Source organism: Schistocerca americana, chromosome X, assembly GCF_021461395.2.
Source record: "Schistocerca americana isolate TAMUIC-IGC-003095 chromosome X, iqSchAmer2.1, whole genome shotgun sequence".
Lineage (NCBI taxonomy): Eukaryota > Metazoa > Arthropoda > Insecta > Orthoptera > Acrididae > Schistocerca > Schistocerca americana.
In genome coordinates this window covers 280,995,717-281,016,679 of record NC_060130.1, presented here as the reverse complement: position 1 = coordinate 281,016,679, position 20,963 = coordinate 280,995,717, and the positions used below count along the sequence as shown (strand labels likewise).

At 42.9% G+C, this 20,963-nt stretch overlaps 1 non-coding gene across 1 annotated transcript; it reads left to right on the top strand.

The window, feature by feature from the left end:
- The first annotated feature begins 440 nt into the window (after nt 1–440).
- Trnar-gcg lies at nt 441–516 on the top strand. The gene has a single exon. It is a non-coding gene; the product is annotated as a tRNA-Arg (tRNA).
- The last annotated feature ends 20,447 nt before the right edge of the window (nt 517–20,963 follow it).

The following is a 20,963-nucleotide window of genomic DNA, read 5'->3' as shown; positions in this document are numbered from 1 at the left end:
TCTACCAAGTTTCGCTGCCATATCATAATTTCAACTTACAATGGACCTACACTTTAATTATAACCACCCTGTTCTTCGCACAAGAAGACTCTCGCATACATACTCTCTTGTGTGGGTATGAACTGTTTCACGGCTGTAGTGATCAGTGCTTGATACTGCAAGACACGTTCAAAATGTTCTCAGCCAAACAAAGTAAACACAAGATTCCAGAATGAGATTTTCACTCTGCAGCGGAGTGTGCGCTGATATGAAACTTCCTGGCAGATTAAAACTGTGTGCCCGACCGAGACTCGAACTCGGGACCTTTTGCCTTTCGCGGGCAAGTGCTCTACCAACTGAGCTACCGAAGCACGACTCACGCAGGAGAGCTTCTGTAAAGTTTGGAAGGTAGGAGACGAGGTACTGGCAGAAGTAAAGCTGTGAGTACCGGGCGGGAGTCGTGCTTCGGTAGCTCAGTTGGTAGAGCACTTGCCCGCGAAAAGCAAAAGGTCCCGAGTTCGAGTCTCGGTCGGGCACACAGTTTTAATCTGCCAGGAAGTTTCATAAACACAAGATTTTTTATTATTCTGTTTTCTACACAATTATTTTGTAAAGAGTACCTATATTTGGAGAGCCTAATCTGAAAAATGCAATCAAATAATTTCATTTGATTTGGTCCACTGAGTTTTAGGATATTTAATACCGTCAGTAACAGCAGTTTCGTCCAACTATGCAAAATAAGCATCTTTCTCAGAATGAGTTTCATCATTTAATGTGAATCTTCCTCCACCAACCCCAACCACCTGTTCACATTCGCATCATTCCTAGGAGGCAGTCCACGGCAGTTAAGCTGATCCCATACTCATCCCCATTCCCTTTCGTTACACGCCATAATTTTATTTTTTGGTCATAAAATTATATTTCTTTTCTCTTATTTACTTAACTGATTTTATTCCTATTGTACCAAGATTTTTCGCCGACGGATAAAGTCACTGCCAGACTGAAGAAACTGTAGGACGTTTATGAAGTTAGGTTGCGGTCTTAAAGAAAGGGTGTTGGTAAAATAAGAAAATGAAGGAGGAGAATAAATGTTCGTTTTTCTTACTCTTCCGTATCATTTCGTATAGAAGCTATTGTTAGGTCAGTGGTTTTCTCGATTTAGTTACAATCATATTTAGTTTTTTGTGTCTAAAGAGCGTTGTCTCTTTCTAATGAGTGAACTTTTAATTAGTGATAAACAGCTGTAGAAACACTCAATAAAGTCACGTTACATTTCGGTATTAAGACAGTGGTTCTGAAACAAAATATCACAGTAAATAAATAATAAACTAACTCAACTCTCACAGATTTCAGTAGTTGGATTAATACTTTTCAATTCAGCAGCTTATTTCCTAACTGAACGATAGAGACGATTCTTTTACAGTGGTCGGAATTAAGCCTTTTAAAGGATGTACGCTGTCACAGCTCGTAAGTCAGTTTTACCTATATTACTTAAATGATCGACACAAACAAAGAACCACGAGGCGTAGTCATTCAGTTTTGATTGTAGCATCGAAAAATAAAACTACGTAATTAGTTTCCTGTCTCTTCACAGGCAAATGTCTACAGTCTTGGTACACACTGAAATTATTGCGCCACAGTCCCGTAGCAAGCCGCTAGAGGAACCGAAACAATCTGCATCTACATCTACATGGATACTCTGCAAATCACATTTAAGTGCCTGGCAGAGGATTCATCGAACCACCTTCACAATTCTCTATTATTCTAGTCTCGTATAGCGCGCGGAAAGAATGAACACCCATATCTTTCCCTTATTTTATCGTGGTGATCGTTCCTCCCTATGTAGGTCGGTGTCAACAAAATATTTTCGCATTCGGAGGAGAAAGTTGGTGATTGGAATTTCGTGAGAATATTCCATCGCAACGGAAAACGCCTTTCTTTTAATGATTTCCAGCCCAAATCCTGTATCATTTCTGTGACACTCTCTCCCATTTTTCGCGATAATACAAAACGTGCTGTCTTTCTTTGAACTTTTTCGACGTACTCCGTCAGTCCTCTCTGGTAAGGATCCCACACCGCGCAGCAGTACTCTAAAAGAGGACGGACGAGCGTAGTGTAGGCAGTCTCCTTAGTAGGTCTGTTACATTTTCTAAGTGTCCTGCCAATAAAACGCAGCCTTTGGTTAGCCTTCCCCACAACATTTTCTATGTGTTTTTCCAATTTAAGTTGTGCGTAATTGTAATACCTAGGTATTTAGTTGAATTTACGGCTTTTAGATTAGACTGATTTATCGTGTAACCGAAGTTTAACGAGTTCCTTTTAGCACTCATGTGGATGACCTCACACTTTTCGTTATTTAGGGTCAACTGCCAATTTTCGCACCATTCAGATATTTTTTCTAAATTTTTTGCAATCTGTTTTGATCATCTGATGACTTTATTAGTCGATAAACGACAGCGTCATCTGCAAACAACCGAAGACGGCTGCTTAGATTATCTCCCAAAGCGTTTATATAGATAAGGAACAGCAAAGGGCCTATAACACTACCTTGGGGAACGCCTGAAATCACTTCTGTTTTCCTCGATGAAGTTCCGTCAGTTACTCCGAACTGTGACCTCTCTGACAGGAAATCGCAAATCCAGTCACATAAGTGAGACGATATTCCATAAGCACTCAATTTCACTACTAGCCGCTTGTGTGGTACAGTGTCAAAAGCCTTCCGAAAATCCAGGAATACGGAATCGATCTGAAATCCCTTGTCAGTAGCACTCAGCACTTCATGTGAATAAACAGCTAGTTGTGTTTCACAGGAACGATGTTTTCTAAACCCATGTTGACTGTGTGTCAATAGACCGTTTCCTTCGTGGCAATTCATAATGTTCGAACACAATATATGTTCTAAAATCCCGCTGCATATCGACGTTAATGATAGGGGCCTGTAATTTAGTGGATTATTCCTACTACATTTCTGGAATATTGGTGTGACCTGTGCGACTTTCCAGTCTTTGGGTACGGATGTTTCGTGGAGCGAAAGGTTGTATATGATTGTTAAGTATGGAGCTAATGCATCAACATACTCGGAAAGGAACCTAATTGGTATACAGTCTGGACCAGAAGACTAGCTTTTATTAAGTGATTTAAGTTGCTTTACTGCTCCGAGGATATTCACTTCTACTTTACTCATGTTGGCAGCTGTTCTCGATTCGAATTTTGGAATATTTACTTCGTCTTCTTTTGTGAAGGCACAATAATGCAGTCCAATGATAAAGTAGAGGTTGGCTGCTCCATGACATGCGAGTGTGGATTGGCAATCATTAAAACAGTGAGAATATTCTAGTGACTGCCATTTACAGAGGGAGGAATGATTATCGTAATAAAATAAAGTACATCAGAGCTGACATGGAAAGGTTTCAAAATGTTCAAATGTGTGTGAAATCGTATGGGACTTACTTGCTAAGGTCATCAGTCCCTAAGCTTACACACTACTTAACCTAAATTATCCTAAGGGCAAACACACACACTCATGCCCGAGGGAGGACTCGAACCTTCGCCGGGACCAGCCGCACTGTCTATGACTGCAGCGCCCTAGACCGCTCGGCTAATCCCGCGCGGCTGGAAAGGTTTAAGCGTTCCTTTTCCTACGTGCTATTCGAGAGTGAAACGGTCGAGAAGTAGTATGAAACTCGTTCTGCCAAGCACTTACGTGTGAAATGCTGATAGGTCTCTGTTGGATTCCTTTCATGTTAATTTCTTAAATATGTTGTCATTTACGGCATAAATTCCTCTTCTAAATTTACTGTGGTGTTTCTGACTATCTGGGAGGAGACTGAGCAGTGGAACGTGTTACTTTTACACATAAACAAGAACGATCTGTGACACTACTACACTTTAAAACACAGTTTATATGTAATTCATGTCACACAGTCTCATACGGAACCTACATCCGCTTTCTTTTATATACTGCATATGATAAGATACTGTCATCCCCCTTCCCTTCTGTGTGAGAGAATGAATGAACAAATGTATTTCTACACTCCTGGAAATTGAAATAAGAACACCGTGAATTCATTGTCCCAGGAAGGGGAAACTTTATTGACACATTCCTGGGGTCAGATACATCACATGATCACACTGACAGAACCACAGGCACATAGACACAGGCAACAGAGCATGCACAATGTCGGCACTAGTACAGTGTATATCCACCTTTCGCAGCAATGCAGGCTGATATTCTCCCATGGAGACGATCGTAGAGATGCTGGATGTAGTCCTATGGAACGGCTTGCCATGCCATTTCCACCTGGCGCCTCAGTTGGACCAGCGTTCGTGCTGGACGTGCAGACCGCGTGAGACGACGCTTCATCCAGTCCCAAACATGCTCAATGGGGGACAGATCCGGAGATCTTGCTGGCCAGGGTAGTTGACTTACACCTTCTAGAGCACGTTGGGTGGCACGGGATACATGCGGACGTGCATTGTCCTGTTGGAACAGCAAGTTCCCTTGCCGGTCTAGGAATGGTAGAGCGATGGGTTCGATGACGGTTTGGATGTACCGTGCACTATTCAGTGTCCCCTCGACGATCACCAGTGGTGTACGGCCAGTGTAGGAGATCGCTCCCCACACCATGATGCCGGGTGTTGGCCCTGTGTGCCTCGGTCGTATGCAGTCCTGATTGTGGCGCTCACCTGCACGGCGCCAAACACGCATACGACCATCATTGGCACCAAGGCAGAAGCTACTCTCATCGCTGAAGACGACACGTCTCCATTCGTCCCTCCATTCACGCCTGTCGCGACACCACTGGAGGCGGGCTGCACGATGTTGGGGCGTGAGCGGAAGACGGCCTAACGGTGTGCGGGACCGTAGCCCAGCTTCATGGAGACGGTTGCGAATGGTCCTCGCCGATACCCCAGGAGCAACAGTGTCCCTAATTTGCTGGGAAGTGGCGGTGCGGTCCCCTACGGCACTGCGTAGGATCCTACGGTCTTGGCGTGCATCCGTGCGTCGCTGCGGTCCGGTCCCAGGTCGACGAGCACGTGCACCCTCCACCGACCACTGGCGACAACATCGATGTACTGTGGAGACCTCACGCCCCACGTGTTGAGCAATTCGGCGGTACGTCCACCCGGCCTCCCGCATGCCCACTATACGCCCTCGCTCAAAGTCCGTCAACTGCACATACGGTTCACGTCCACGCTGTCGCGGCATGCTACCAGTGTTAAAGACTGCGATGGAGCTCCGTATGCCATGGCAATCTGGCTGACACTGACGGCGGCGGTGCACAAATGCTGCGCAGCTAGCGCCATTCGACGGCCAACACCGCGGTTCCTGGTGTGTCCGCTGTGCCGTGCGTGTGATCATTGCTTGTACAGCCCTCTCGCAGTGTCCGGAGCAAGTATGGTGGGTCTGACACACCGGTGTCAATGTGTTCTTTTTTCCATTTCCAGGAGTGTAGTTGCATGCTTGAGGGTAGCAGACAAGCCTGTCTGCTAGAGAACAGTAGGACCAACGTCGTAACAGATAGCTACGCTTTCTAAAAGCAGAGAGGTTTCTATTCTTAGTATGGTCCTGTCCGTCCCTTGTCATGTTGGTATAGGAAGCTGCCTCTCTGGTCACTTCCGTTTGCATTGGTCAGCCACCCTCAGGAAGGGACCAAGGCAGTCTGTCCGCGGCGAGCGTCTGAAGTAGTAAGATCTCCGGCTAAGCACGTGTCTGCCAAGTCCGTAGGACAATGGATTTCTGAAGTTCAGCCTAACTGAAAATTTAATCACCTTTATTTCAGGTTTAGCTATAAAATATCTAATGTTATCTTAAATTGCAACGCAGTGTAATTCGAGTGTGAAGTTCAGAATATATTCCGGTCGTTGCTTTGTCAGTACTTTGTGAGTAAAGTGGAACCACGTGTTGATCAGTAACTCTAACTAGCATCATCAATCTTCAATGCGAATGTACGTGAGATTATAACGTCTCGTCTTGACAATATTTTTCAATATAGCAACTTTTCTTTATGTTCAACCCACGTGGGGTGTACTTTGTGAGACCAGTGCCACGTGCTTATACAATTGTTTGACCCATCAGGTTAATAGTAAGACGATAGTAACCAGTTCGAGGTTTTTCTTTTGTAAATTGCTTTTCGATCTAATTTATTTTAATTATAAAATTATTGTGGAGTTACACTCTTTGTGTAAACCAAGTTGACCACGTGAAGCATGTGGTGTAATCATCAAAGTAGCCCTCAGCTATTCTTTTCGGGAAGATTTCACAGAGAGTTAGTATGAATTTAGTATACCAGTGTATTACATGACGGACAGGATTGCGCTACGAACGTAACTTCTTTGGGTGAAAATTGAATCGGTTGGTTGTGATTAATTTCCTCTTGCATATGTTTCAACGTTCTTCGTGTGTTATTTTATGAATGCAGTGTTGTATGCAGTCTCCCAATCTTGGCTCCATATTTGATGTGTTCCGTAAGATTACAATCTCACATTTTCACAATCCTAAATAAGGCACCAGTTTAGTTATGAATCAAGTTTAATATGCTGAAATTTCAATGATCAGTGTTAAAATAAATTTCCAAATATAAACTGATTTATTTCTTTTTATTTAAATTCTCTTTTTTATATATATATATCACCGGTTATCGTATGACTATTAAAAGATTATAATTAATGTTAGTCTGGTTGGGAATTTGGTAAGCTAGACTGGATACCTGGTGAAACAGTTGCGCAGTAATGCAAGGTTAACTTCCCCAGACAGCTCACAGCTTTTAACCCACTTTTATGGTCTTGAATATGAGCACTGCTTACACCTCAAATTAATGCAACAACGTTACAACGCAGATTAATGGAGCAGATGTAGATGTGGATGCTGTAATGGTTCTTTATTTACGTGACCATTACGGCACTTCAATCCCAGTTCTCGATACCAGTAATATCGTACTACTTTTCTGCGAAGTAACAGACATATTTTTGTGACAATATTCACATTTGGTTTTATTAATGTATAGGTACTCCGATGTATCGATATATTATAGTGATATGGTTCTTGTGTGTATTCATTTCTGTGAGACTGTCATAATCTTTGACTTACTTGTAACCGTTTTGGCGCGAATGCGCACAGAGCAGTCTTTGTTTCACCTTGCAGAAGTTAAATTGTTATTTCGCTTTGTAAAAGAACAGTCTTGTGTTTGGTTAAAGTGGAAATTAAATATATGAAGATTGATACAAAACTGTTTTCTTGATGATGTGACAATTAAGGAGAAGTATATGTGAATGGAGAAATACTAGAACAGGTGCAAAATTTTAAGTATCTTGGAAGCAGGATAGACACCGACTGGAAGTGCACCACAGAAATTAAAACAAGGATAGCAGTGGCAAAAGAGGCATTTTATAAGAAAAGGAGAATTTTCTGCACCGGTCTGGACAGAGAACTCAGAAAGAGACTCATAAAATGTCTTGTATGGGGTGTTCTTCTATACGGCGCTGAAACATGGACTATGAGGAAAAAATACAGAGAAAGGCTGGAGGCTTTTGAGATCTGGACATGGCGGAAGATGGAAAGAATAAGTTGGATGGACAGAGTAAAAAATGAAGAGGTACTGAGAAGAGTGGGAGAGAAAAAACAGTTACTAGATGTAATAAAGAGAAGAAAAAGAAATTTGGATTGGACATATATTAATAAAGAATGACGGACTGATAAAAACAGTTTTAGAAGGTTATGTAGAAGGGAAAAGGAAGCGAGGAAGGAAGAGATTCCAGATACTGGATGACATGATGGACGGTACAACATACAGCAGCCTTAAGAAGGAAGCAATGGATCGCAGAAAATGGAGAGGCAAAGGACCTGCTAATATAGCAGATAACTGATGATGATGATATGTGAATTTACAAGAAGTTAAATAAAAATGTGGATCGTGAACACCAAGTCAAAAATTATTTCTACCATTCCATTGTTCTGATCTGGGATTGTTTAATCATTAAGAATTTCCTGAAAAACGCATTTGCTAGGTCTCAAATGTTGCTAAAACACAGATCTGGACCTTCTAGCAGTCAAAGTGGAATCACCCTAGAATCAACAAGATGAGCCATAACAACTTCGACGAAATGTACGTGGGAATCCATTCAAGATAAGTGCCAAAATTAATTACTTTTTTACAGTGACTTCATTATTTCCATTCTGACGATACCATCTACAGTCAATAACTTTGTTGTTGCCCGATAAAGCGAACATACGCTGCGTGAGCAACATTATTAATCTGATTTCTAACCTACTTTGCGAGTTGTGGTATTGTTAGGATGTGATAATTACAACTTTATGACTACCCCTTGTTAGATGCGGGCTGAAACTTCATTTCGAAACATTCCTACGTTCCACAGCTCATATGTAAGTAGGCTGTTTAGGTTTTTATGTCGGTAACGCCATGTAGGGCTCTATATGAAAATCACTGACCGTGCTGTGTGAAGGCTGTGGTTGGTCTGCATTGTTGGAGTAATATTCGCCATTGTAGTGGGCAGTTGGCTGTTAACAGCGCGAAGCGTTGCGCAGTTGGAGGTGAGCCCCCAGCAGTAGTAGTGAATGTGGGAAGAGAAATGGCGGAGTTTTGAGAGCGGAAGATCTGGACGTGTGTCCACCAGAGACACAGTAAATTTGTAAGACTGGATGTCATGAACTGTTATATATATTATGACTTTTGAACTCTTTTAAGGTAAATACATTGTATGTTCTCTATCAAAATCTTTCATTTGCTAATTATGCCTATCAGTAGTTAGTGCCTTCAGTAGTTAGAATCTCTTATTTAGCTAGCAGTATCGGCGGTCGCTGCATTGCAGTAGTTCGAGTAACGAAGATTTTTTGAAACGTATAGGTTAAGGTTAGTCAGGGCCATTCTTTTGTAGGGATTTTTGAAAGTCAGATTGCGTTGCTCCAAAAATATTGTGTGTCAGTTTAGTGTTGATCAGAATAAGTAAAGAGAGAAACGTCTGAGTGCGTTCAGTTCTGCTCAGTTGTTTGAAAATCAAATAATGTAAGAGGTTTATCTGCATAGTAATTCATTAAGTTTTCTAAGGGGACGTTTCATATGGCGACCCTGCCAGGATCATACGTACGTTCCACAGCTCACGGTATTGTATTTTAGCTACATTAATATCAGATCAGTGACAGGACGAGCACTTTGACAACTTCTCTCGTATCGTCAAACATTGCGCTTGCTGCGTGCCTGTCACAGGATGTGTTTACGGTTGGTCAGGCGGCAAGAGGCACGGTTTGCTGCAAATGATCCTGCACACAGTTGTCACGAGAGATCACTTGTCTGTAAATGAGTGACGGCGTGTTTGCCATCCGGGGAGGCGTTGCGCGGCTAAACGTGTGGTGGCGCCGCGGGGAAGATGTGGGCTGTGCTGGGACGCGGCTGCGTTTAAGACGCGGCCCGCGAACCGGCGGTGACGCCGGCGGTGGCGCGGGGCTGGCTTCGCGATCGCGTCCCGGCGCTCGCTTGCTATTCATGGGGTGGGAATAGCGGCGCGCCGCCTATAGGCGATCTGCTGCCACTCTTTGCCCACACTGATTCGGTACCGCCGTCGCAGCTCACTGTAGACCTGCCATCATCGCCGCGCTTTCCTCGCCGCCACCGAGCAACTACAAAACGCATCTCCGAGGACTGCTCAGGTCATTCACACAAAATCACCACCATTATTATATCAATGTTGATACTGGACAGATGCTCACGCAGGTCTATCTTTCTTCACTCGTGTCAAAGAACACCACATTACATAGAGAGTCACTTCAAGAACACAGGAAACATCTACATATAGATACAGCGTGATTCAGTTGCCCCTACCGCTGGGTTTTATGCAACCTACAACGCCTGTAAACACCATGCACAAGCTTTTCATTTTCGCTCGCTCACTACGAATAAATTAACAAAATGGTTCAAATGGCTCTGAGCACTATGGGACTTAACTGCTGTGGTCGTCGGTCCCCTAGAACTTAGAACTACTTAAACCTAACTAACCTAAGGACATCACACACATCCATGCCCGAGGCAGGCTTCGAACCTGCGACCGTAGCGGTCACACGGTTCCAGACTGTAGTGCCTAGAACCGCACGGCCACTCCCGCCGGCGCATAAATTAATATTCCTACTTGTAATGGTACTTGAATTACGTAACCATTACGGCACGTCACCTCAACCTCTCGATACCAGTAATATTCTACTGTGTTTCTGTAAAGTAGTTAACATATTTCTGAAACAACATTCAGATTTGATTTCATTAATGTAGAGGTACTTTGATACATCGATATGTTTATATTGCAATGATATTATTCTTATGTGAATTCTTTCTTTTGTCACTATGATCTTTGACGTACTTGTAACTTTGATTTTTGGGCGCGTAAGCGGTTATTAGAGTGTCAGGTCTTGGTCGTCATGTTGAAAAGACGCAAATTGTAGTCAGTTTATAAAATGTGAACTTTAACAGTGAGGAAGATATTTTCAGGTATGTTTTATATTGTGAAGTGATGTTTTGTGAGTTACGTGATATTGCAACAAAAATAATAAAAAAGAAGTGTAGCTTAAATTCGGAGTGCTGATTACTTCTTTACATCCCCATTGTGCTAACTTGCAAAAGTTTAATCTTCAAGAATGGTTTGTGAAGCGCATCTATAAAACTTTTGAATATCGCAGAATAACACCTAGGTCTCTTTGCATCCGAGCTTGGAATCATCACTACCTAGGTTTTCGACGATTGAGCCATGGCCGGCCGGTGTGGCCGTGCGGTTACAGGCGCTTCAGTCTGGAACCGCGTGACCGCTGCGGTCGCAGGTTCGAATCCTACCTCGGGCATGGATGTGTGTGATGTCCTTATGTTAGTTAGGTTTAATTAGTTCTAAGTTCTAGGCGAATGATGACCTCAGAAGTTAAGTCGCATAGTGCTCAGAGCCATTTGAACCATTTGATTGAGCCATGAGTTCACAACGAGACCAGCGTGGGAAACACGAAAAGATGAGTGCCTAGTTTATCCATTATTTCAAGAAATGACTATTAACTCTGCTTTAATGACACCTGCCACATAATATAACTTTGTTGTTGCCCGAAAATGCAATATTTAGCGGCGTGAGCAACACTACAAATCATAATTAATTTTTGACCTTTGTTGTGGTAGGGTTGTTAGATACTGAAGAAATGAATAGGATATTCTTTTAGCAAATTTAATTAAGTTAATTTTGCACTTGGATACGTCTTTGTTGAAGGCCACAAATTTCGAGTTATTTGGGGAAAACAAGTTTGAAGATCACTTTGGTAATTTTTTCTTGAATAATTCGGGAACTATGACCCCTAGGGAAAAGGCATCCCAGAACATAATTGAATTACATCAAAATTCCTACAAAACTGCACTGCTCATATTTTCTCTAGGACTTGTAGTTTGCACATAGCGAGTGACGGAACATGAAAATCTTCTGCATGGTCTTTGAAGGGTTTTCAGGTTGCATAAAACCCAGCGGTAAGGCCGGTGAATCAGCCTGTATACGAGCACACTCCATATGCTGCTGTACAGCGCACGGTGAGAGTATATTGTAACATTATTGTCGATTTCCTTTCCTATTCCGTCGACATAACGGTCGAAGGAAAATATGACTGTCTCTATGCGTCGCTACGTATCCTAATGTCTGTTAACTAATTACTTTAAGGAATACAGCAACCAGACACTTGATAGATATTTTTTATTAACCCCAGTACGCTTTTAGGTCTTTCCCCATCTTCCGTTAGCGTAACACATATTTAAATCTTCATTAGTACATCATTAACACGTCAACTGCACTTTGAATGCTGCAGCTGCCCTGTGCAAAATAATTTATTTAGCTACTACACTTCGCGGGTATATAACTTTATTGCTCATTAAATGCATTTAATTTCTACTCTTATTGTTGTCGCTCCTATTTTCCGTGTTTGTAAGCGTGACACAAACACTTTTTCTTTGTCTCATGTACGAAATCGACGCTGTATTCGCCACGCTGCGCTGCGTATTGGGATAAATAAAAATGTATAAAAACTGGTTGGTTGCTTATTTATTAAAGTAATACAATCCACAGCCACGGAGCTCAAAAATCAACAAAAATCAATAAACTAATGTCTTTTTTTCTTAGCCTCATTATCCCTATGCGTGTTATACGACTGTGCGCATGGTTACAAAGTGTCTTCTTTCAATAAAGGTTCTTCAAATTTACCCAACAGTGTATCACTATCAATAATTTAATTGTCCAGTATCATTTTACAATGAACAGGGGTGCGTCTGTTTAATATAAGTATAACACAAGTCATACATATAGGCATATGAATATACTCAAATGTTTGATAAGGAGCCGCGAGGGGTAGCCGTTCATTTTAAGTGTGTCGAAGCCGTTTGTTTCCAATAAAGAAATGTTTGTACGATCTTGGCTTAGAATGTTTTTAGCAAGTAAAACAGATCGCTCCTTCTGTCTTCTCAAAATGAGAAAATTCAGTATTATTTTACATTTATCCACATTTAAAGAGAGCTGTCATTCGCTATACAAAGCGGATATTTTGTCCAAGTATTTTTGCAGCTTCTTAAAATCCTCCAAAGACGATACTTTCCTGTCCACAGCATCGTCAGCGAACAGTATTATAGCGCTGCTGCTCCTGTCTGATACACATCTTTTATGTATGTTGAAAACACCAAAAATGGTTCAAATGGCTCTGAGCACTATGGGACTTAACTTCTGAGGTCATCAGTCCCCTAGAACTTAGAACTGCTTAAACCTAACTAACCTAAGGACATGACACACATCCATGCCCGAGGCAGGATTCCAACCTGCGACCGTAGCGGTCGCACGGTTCCAGATTGTAGCGCCTAGAACCCGTCGGCCACCCCGGCCGGCTGAAAACATCAGAGGTCCTGTTCACTTCAGCCACCCGGCTGGAAGCCCGAGAACTCTTCACCAGCTGTATACATCGGGAAAGCATACATTCACACAGCAGCTTGTTTGAATCTTACAAGTGTCAAGACGCATTTCAGGTTTTCGTATATCTTCAAGTGACAGCTACATCCTTATCATTTGTCGGCTGTATTTCGAATTCTGACATGGTGCTTTGTGCTACGGTCAGTAACTCCTTGTATCATTATTAAGAACGTGCTATATGAACTTCTACACACCTTGGAATATCCATTGTTAACAATGAATACAGTGGCTATACCAATCTGTATCAACAGCTACCCAAGGCTGTAAATTCAAGGTGTTTGTCGTGATGATTATTTAAACTATTACACATGGATGGATCAAAATTCTAATTCTATTAGACACTTTGTGGATACGGTGTGGTGTGAGGTCATAATCTATTCGCTAGTTGTTGACTGCAGGAACAGTTTACATGGAACATATTGCCTGAAACTGCTACATAATTTGAACCAAAGTAAATGAAGTAACTTCCTCAATCTTGCAACAAGATGGATCCTATGTATATTCCTCACAATAAGTGGAACATAATCGCAGTGAAATCTCTCTCGGATTCTGGATGGTTTATTGGCCACTGAGATGTCCTACTTCTCTTCATTAACTGATGGTCTGTGGGAACAGTTAAAGAGCGACGTCTACCGGCAACCAGTGCAAATAAAAATAAGAATGTTCTGATTATTCCCTAAACGCTGTTTCATTCAACAACAAAGCGTCTGTCTAAACGAGCTGTCTGCGCGTCTTCACCCGTCGGAGGTTCGAATCCTCTCTCGGGCATTGATGTGTGTGTGTCGTCCTTAGCGTAAGTTAGTTTAAGTTAGATAAAGCAGTGTGTAAGCTTAGGGACCGATGACCTCAGCAGTTTGGTCCCATAAGACCTTACCGCAAATTGCCAATTTTTCTAAACGAGCTGCAAAATGTCGAAGGATAATCTGCTAAGAAAGTAAACAATCGCTAGACTGTTAATTTGCTTTCACCTGTGCGGCCCCATGCCTTACAGGTTTAAATAGCTGTATGTCTCAAACCATGGGGCATAAAGCATCCATTGATATTTTAGGTTCTGAATATTACATACGTTATATAGTTATATCTGGCTGCATATTTTTCTACTTTGCTGTGCGGCGGAGACACTGTCAGAGGGGGCTGTTGATCTGTTCTTCACCGCATTCGTGTGTGATAGTTACTGTTGAGAAACCGAGCTGTTCGTACTTCCTTTACGCGTAGTAATTCCATTGTGTAAGCTGCTCAGGTGTCTCCATTGTGCCACTGGTATGTTAAAACTTGCTGGGTGATTTCAATAGATTATAACCAGGAAGCTGTTTGTTAATATAAATCTGGGCAGTGCCGATTGCTGTCATTTCATATCGGTTGTCGACAGTAGCAACCCTTGCACGAACGCATACTTCCTTTACTGGTACTAGCTTTAGCCATGTGTGGTAATCCAGCAGCTTTCGTTTAGAACAAAATCCTGTTCGCATCAGATAATTTGTATTAAATAAAGGCATCTTGCATGTTTAGCTGCCGAGACGCAGTATCTCAGAACCGATATTCGTAGTGCCTGAAGTCCGATATGCTCGCAGGACACTATAAGCTTGTTTAGAATATTGTCATTGACACATATTTTCTACTTTTTTTTAAAAGTCTTAGTTATATGTCAAGAATTTGTCTAGAACTACATCTAGCGTGAATTTAAGACAGATTTCACAGTAACCTGTGACCATGTGTCTAACGCTAAAACACTTAGGGGGGGGGGGGGAAGTTATATTGTTACTAAGCCACCGTAAATTTTACAACTCCATATTTTATTCAAAGCAAGTCGTAATTTATAGTGTATGCTCCAGTTAATTACAGTAATAAAGTCACCAATAGTATGTCACATACAAAATAAGTGTAAAATGTCCCGTTTTGTATTCTATATTGACAATACCCGGTTCGAGTGCCGTTCGTTGGTATCAACTGCAACCGTAAATTTTACGAGTGTCTAGCAACCTAGGGTTAACATTTAGTAAGGAATTATTTTGTAAAAAATAAATGCATAAAGTAGAATGAAATAACTATACTTTTCTTGGATTTATCAATTTCTGTAATGTTACTTAACCACAGACTAACTCCACTAATATCAAGTAGTTTAGTATCGTTAGGTTAAATGAAGATTAAAAATGACATCATTGAATCACTGGACAAATTCGTGAATGTGCCGCAACTGAAAGCGAAGGGAATACAGACATCGAAAACAATAAACACGTGACTAAAATTGACTTGCAGTTAATCTGAAATAATGGCCGAAGTATTCATAAGCAAATTCCCTTGCGTCTGAAATGGAAAGTTTATAATCAGATTGGACAGTGGGTCCTAAGCTAAGGGACAGAAAACGGGTAACTGAAGAGAATTTAACGGAGAATCTCATAGATACTGTTACAAAACGGAGATGTGCAGGGAGTAGTAGACGAACTTGAGGAACGTGGACTCATGAAGGTTTTGGATGGAGTTCTCGCGCTATGAAGTGACCTAGACGAGAACTTAGTTAAAGGTGGATACACATTAGGAAACAGGCAGAATATACTTTGAGTGTAAAGCCGAAGCTCCTGAAAGAAGCTTTTTATGCAGCAGTAAATGAAAAATGTATGGTGACTATAATGATGAAGTGCACTGGCCGCTGCTTCTACATAGGCATTATATTTCGAACCAAAAGCAGTTTATCTTTTCACAGTAAAATAATTTTCAGGATTAACAAATCAGAACGATTTAAAACGCAAGTTTACACTAAAACATAAAACTCTACATAGATTTCAACTAAGCTATGTCTCTGTGTTTTGAATTTCACTGCTTCGCTGTACGACGCGAGTATTTTCTGTATGGTATCGCTTTTTTTCGAAAATAAAGAAAAAAATTGGAAGGGTTTTTGGCAATTTTTTTGAGAGTGAAACACATATGTAAGAGAAAGCCATGTGGCTGTTGGTGAGAGACTTGTTGATCGCGTCAGAAGTTGGCGGACGGCCTGCCACTGACTGTACAGCGCCGGCTTCTACTTCAGTGGACGCACAACCTAAAGTAAAGGCGACCCCTCGTGCTACTTATGCAACAATTTGCATACTAAAATGAAGAAATTCTTCGCAGCGCAGGCAGCGTGCCACAAGACTTTGGAAAAACACCGCGCACGGCTTACACACAAATTTGCAATTCAGGGCGCTCTTTTCCTTCCGTACGTATCCCGAATGCATCGTCTCGGGGATCCCCTACCCACGACTTGTGGGCGTGACAAGCCGTTACGCACAGACGCTGTAAGTCCCCCACCGTCGCGTCCATCATCGGCCGCAGACCAATCGCATGAGCGGCATCGATTTGGAAGCAGTTACGTCACCACCGTAGGATCATCATATTGCATTGGTTTTGGTCTCAAGCGTGGGTGGGGAGGATATTGCCCCGGAGATTGGTAACATCACCTGCATACCTTAAAGCTACGGACTTGGCACAAGTGAGAGTGGGTGTAAAATCATTACAGAGACGTCAGTTTTCACATCATGGAGCAGTTCATTAACTAAGTCACTATCTTTCACTTGATAAATCACTTTAACAGGTAAAAACTGTAGTGTGGACTGGGATCTAACTTAGATATTTTCCTTTCGGGGACAACCATACGAGCCACCCAAGGACCTCTCATGCCACGTTACGCGTGTTCCGATACCTCAAATAGCACGGAATTAGACTGGAGTCTGCGTCCACACCACAATTTTAATGTACCAGAATGTTACTTTCCACATAAGCGGAAGTATCACTTTAGAACTTATATCCACTCACAAGGGAGCGCGTACTGTATCTACCAATTGTACCAATTGCAGATGGCGACTCTGAGAAAGTTTCTCGCATGAATAGAATGAGAAAATTCTGCAAAAGCTTATTTCGAATACGTGAAGCACTATCAGAAGTGAATATCACGTTTCGTGCCATAAAAAGTCCTAGATCTTTTTGACAACATAGTTGCGTGGAGATAACAGCGATCAGTTTACTTATAATCAATTATTCAAAATGACAGTCACAATCGCATTATTTATTTTGTCGCCAACCGGTTTCAACCCACGATGGGGTCATCTTCAGTGCAATTTGATAGTTACCAGCCGTGCACAGACAGGGTGACGACTCCAGCGAGCGACCAAATGGTGTAAATTGCCGTGAAGATGACCCCATCGCGGGTTGAAACCGGTTGGCGGCAAAATAAATAATGCGATTGTGACTGTCATATTGAATAATTGAAAAAGTCCTAGGACTAACTGTTGTTCAAACTTTTAAAATTTTGACTTGTGATATTAGTTTTAACTGTATGAGTACGTCGCTGACTAGGAGGGGATCACGCAAATAGTATACCATGGAGCGGTAGGCTGCGCAGACACCAACAGCGACCTTTATCAGAACTGGTTTGTCATGAAGGTCCAGCGGGCACTGCGACGGGACAGTACCGTATCCGAGAGGCACAGTATACTCTGGTGGGTGAAAGAGTCGAGGGTCACCAGGAGTGTTTTGAATCGGCAGTCACAAGGTCAGGCAACAAGTGCTCGAAACTGTGAGAACCTGGAACGAGTGCAAGCAGGCGCTCAGCCTGGCTACGTCCACAAACACAGCTGTCGCTACGTTCATTGGGCCGCTTACTGGATGATTTGAAATTTATCCCGTACAAACCACAGATGGTTCATCGATATAGAGATACTGATAGGTGATGATGCAGCAGGCCAAAATTCCGTCAGATGTTTCCAAATTTTGTCATATCCCGCTTTCGTAATGTGACATGGCCGTCCCGTTCCCCAGATTTAACAGCTCTAGATTTTTCCGATCGTTTTCGGACATTTAACGAACTGGAAACTATCACTCGCCATCAGATAAGAGCCATTCTGCAGAATATGTAAGGCATGTTATCGAAGCCTTCTCCCGACGTCTTCAGCATTGTATACAGGCAAATGGGGACATTTGAAGGCAACTACTTCCAACGAGTTGGTTCCAATGGCTCTAAGCACTATGGGACTTAACATCTGAGGTCATCAGGCCCCTAGACTTAGAACTACTTAAACCTAACTAACCTAAGGACATCACACACATCCATGCCCGAGGCAGGATTCGAACCTGCGACCGTAGCAGCAGGGCGGTTCCAGACTGAAGCGCCTAGAACCGCTGGGCCACTGCGGCCGGCCTTCAACGAGTAGTGAGGTCTGCTGATGTATGCTGCATTATGTAGTAATTGTCAGTTAACGTACTTATATTTCATAAATGTATTAAATTACTACTTGCTTTCACCATATTTCTGCTGCATTTGAAGCTTGTAGATATAAGACAAAAAATTATGACCACTGCCCACCACGTAGTTGAATGCCTCCTGATGGCGTTGCGGGCACGTGACGCGGTATCGAAGGTACCTAAGCGCAGCAGACACGGACGGGGGATCACCCTAGCGAAGATATGGACTGTAAGTGGGGAAATCCACTGAGATAAGCGAGTTTGACAAAGGGCAAATTATTATTACGCAGAACCTGTGAACGAGTGCCTCGGAAACGACGAAGCTGGTCGAATGTTCAGGTGCTACTGTCGTGAGCGTCTATGGAACGAGGTAGTAGGACAGTGGAACTGCCATTAAACGCTAAATGGTTGAACGTCCGCGACTCTTCCCAGAACGTGGAGTTCGAAGGCTTTTCTGCTCGGTAAAGTAGGATAGATGGAGATCTGTGGCATCTCTGCCGAAAGAACGCAATGCCGGTGTATGTTCAAGTGTTTCGGAGCACACCTTTCGTCGTACATTGTTGAACAGACCTACGTATTCACGTGTTGACTCAACGGCATCGCCAATTATGTTTGCAGTGGGCACAGTACCATCGAGATTCGACTGTCGATCGATGGAAACGTGGTGCCTCTTCGGGTGAATCACGATTTTACTACACTCGGTCGCTGAGCGTCACCACAAACGCCATCATTGAGGTGAACGGCGGCTCGAAACGTGCAGCGCGTCACGTGCGCAGGTTGGAGGTTCAAAATGGCTCTGAGCACTAAGGGACTTAACTGCTTAGGTCATCAGTCCCCTAGAACTTAGAACTACTTAAACCTAACTAACCTAAGGACATCACACACATCCATGCCCGAGGCAGGATTCGAACCTGCGACCGTAGCGGTCACGCGGTTCCAGACTGTAGCGCCTAGAACCGCTCGGCCACACCGGCCGGCCAGGTTGGAGGGAGCAGCATTATATTGTGAGAGACATTCTCCTGCGCTTGCTTGGGACCTGCGGTAGTGATCGAAGACATTCTGACATCTGCGAACCACCTGCATCCCTTCATTCTTTATGTCTTCTCCGTCATCTTTCAGCAGTATTATTGTCCGTGTCTCGGGACCAGAACCGTGCTACAGTTGTTTGAGGAACATTATTGTGAACTCACTTTTATGTTTACTCCAATTCGCTTGATGTAAATCCTATGGAACACGTCTGGGTCGCTATCGGGCGTCATCACCGCGTACGCAAATCAGCGTCCCGTTATTTACGCGAATTACATAAACTGTGAGTAGACAATTAATGTCACATACCTCCACAAACCTACCAACAAACTGTCGGATCCCTGATACGCAGCATCAGTGATGTATTTTGATCCAAATATGTACAAACAAGCTATTAAGCAGGTGGTCGTAATGTTTTGGCTCTTTAGTGTATGTGCCATCCTGTATTAATTTTGAAGTTACATTTTGTAGACTTTCTTCGCTTCTTCTCCGTTTGTCAACATTCATTAAAGTCGATCTCATTAAATAAAAGACATCAATCACGTCGTAAAAGGATGGAAGGAGGGGTCAGATGTGGTCTGGTTTGTGGAACCTTCCGATATTCGTCGGAGGTGAAATCTTCGTTGGCACTAAATTAGAACATCTGGAAACGAACGCGAGGCCTCCTCTTCCAGAACGTCCTCTGCTTTCATTGTTTCGTCACTCTGTGGGATATGTACGAGTGTCATTCAATATATAATGCTCCACAGTTTTTTTTCTAAGGACGTATTTATTCTTAAGGGCTAGAATTTAATGACAATATCAGTCAACATTCCTTTTTTTCTGCGTAGTCTCCTTCATGTCCTATTGCCTTAGGCCAACGCTGGGTAACAGCATGTGTTCAGCTGTTGTTCCATGTTCATAGCCATGTGTTTCTCTACATTGTTTACGCTCTCATCAGCTTCAGAGTGTGTTCCACGTAGACAATCGGTACGTGGCCCAAACAGATGGAAGTCAGGGAGCACCAGGTCTTAGCTATAAGGTATGTGAGGCAGTGATGTCGTACCCAGTTCGGTGATGTGTTTCCTCGTTCGGAAATTTGTGTGCGGCCGGGCAGCCGGGAATTGTCGTGTTGGGTGGTTCAAATGGCGCTGGGCACTATGGGACTCAACTTCTGAGGTCATCAGTCCCCTAGAACTTAGAACTACTTAAACCTAACTAACCTAAGGACATCACACACATCCATGCTCGAGGCAGGATTCGAGCCTGCGACCGTAGCGGTCTCGCGGTTCCAGACTGTAGCGCCTAGAACCGCACGGCCACCCCGGCCGGCTGTCGTGTTGGAGCTGGATTTATTTTAGATTCTTGTTAGACAGAGCACGTCATAAACGGGTGGCAACACATGCACGTGAATGACGTCATTCCTGTCCCAAAAGACTCGTTTTGACGTTGCCGTGGGAGGTAAATTCTTTGAATTTCTCCTTTCTTGGTGATTGTTGGTTGTGCCACGAAGTAACCTGTAACAGTCGGCGACAGAAAAACCTACACTTTGAACTTAAACTACTCCAACTGTTGTGACTTGGCAAGACAGCCAAGCCACTAGGAGGAAGCCGAAAGGCACGCGTTTAAGCTTACGCAGGCTGGCGTTAGGTCTGGAACAGTTAAAGGAGTTGAGTCTAGTAAAAAAAGTACGGAGCTTCTGGAATAGTTAACTTTAATCCATCATTGGTGAACATCGGTCTGACGGTACATGCATCACAAGATAAATAGCAAATGATAATGGCGCCTTG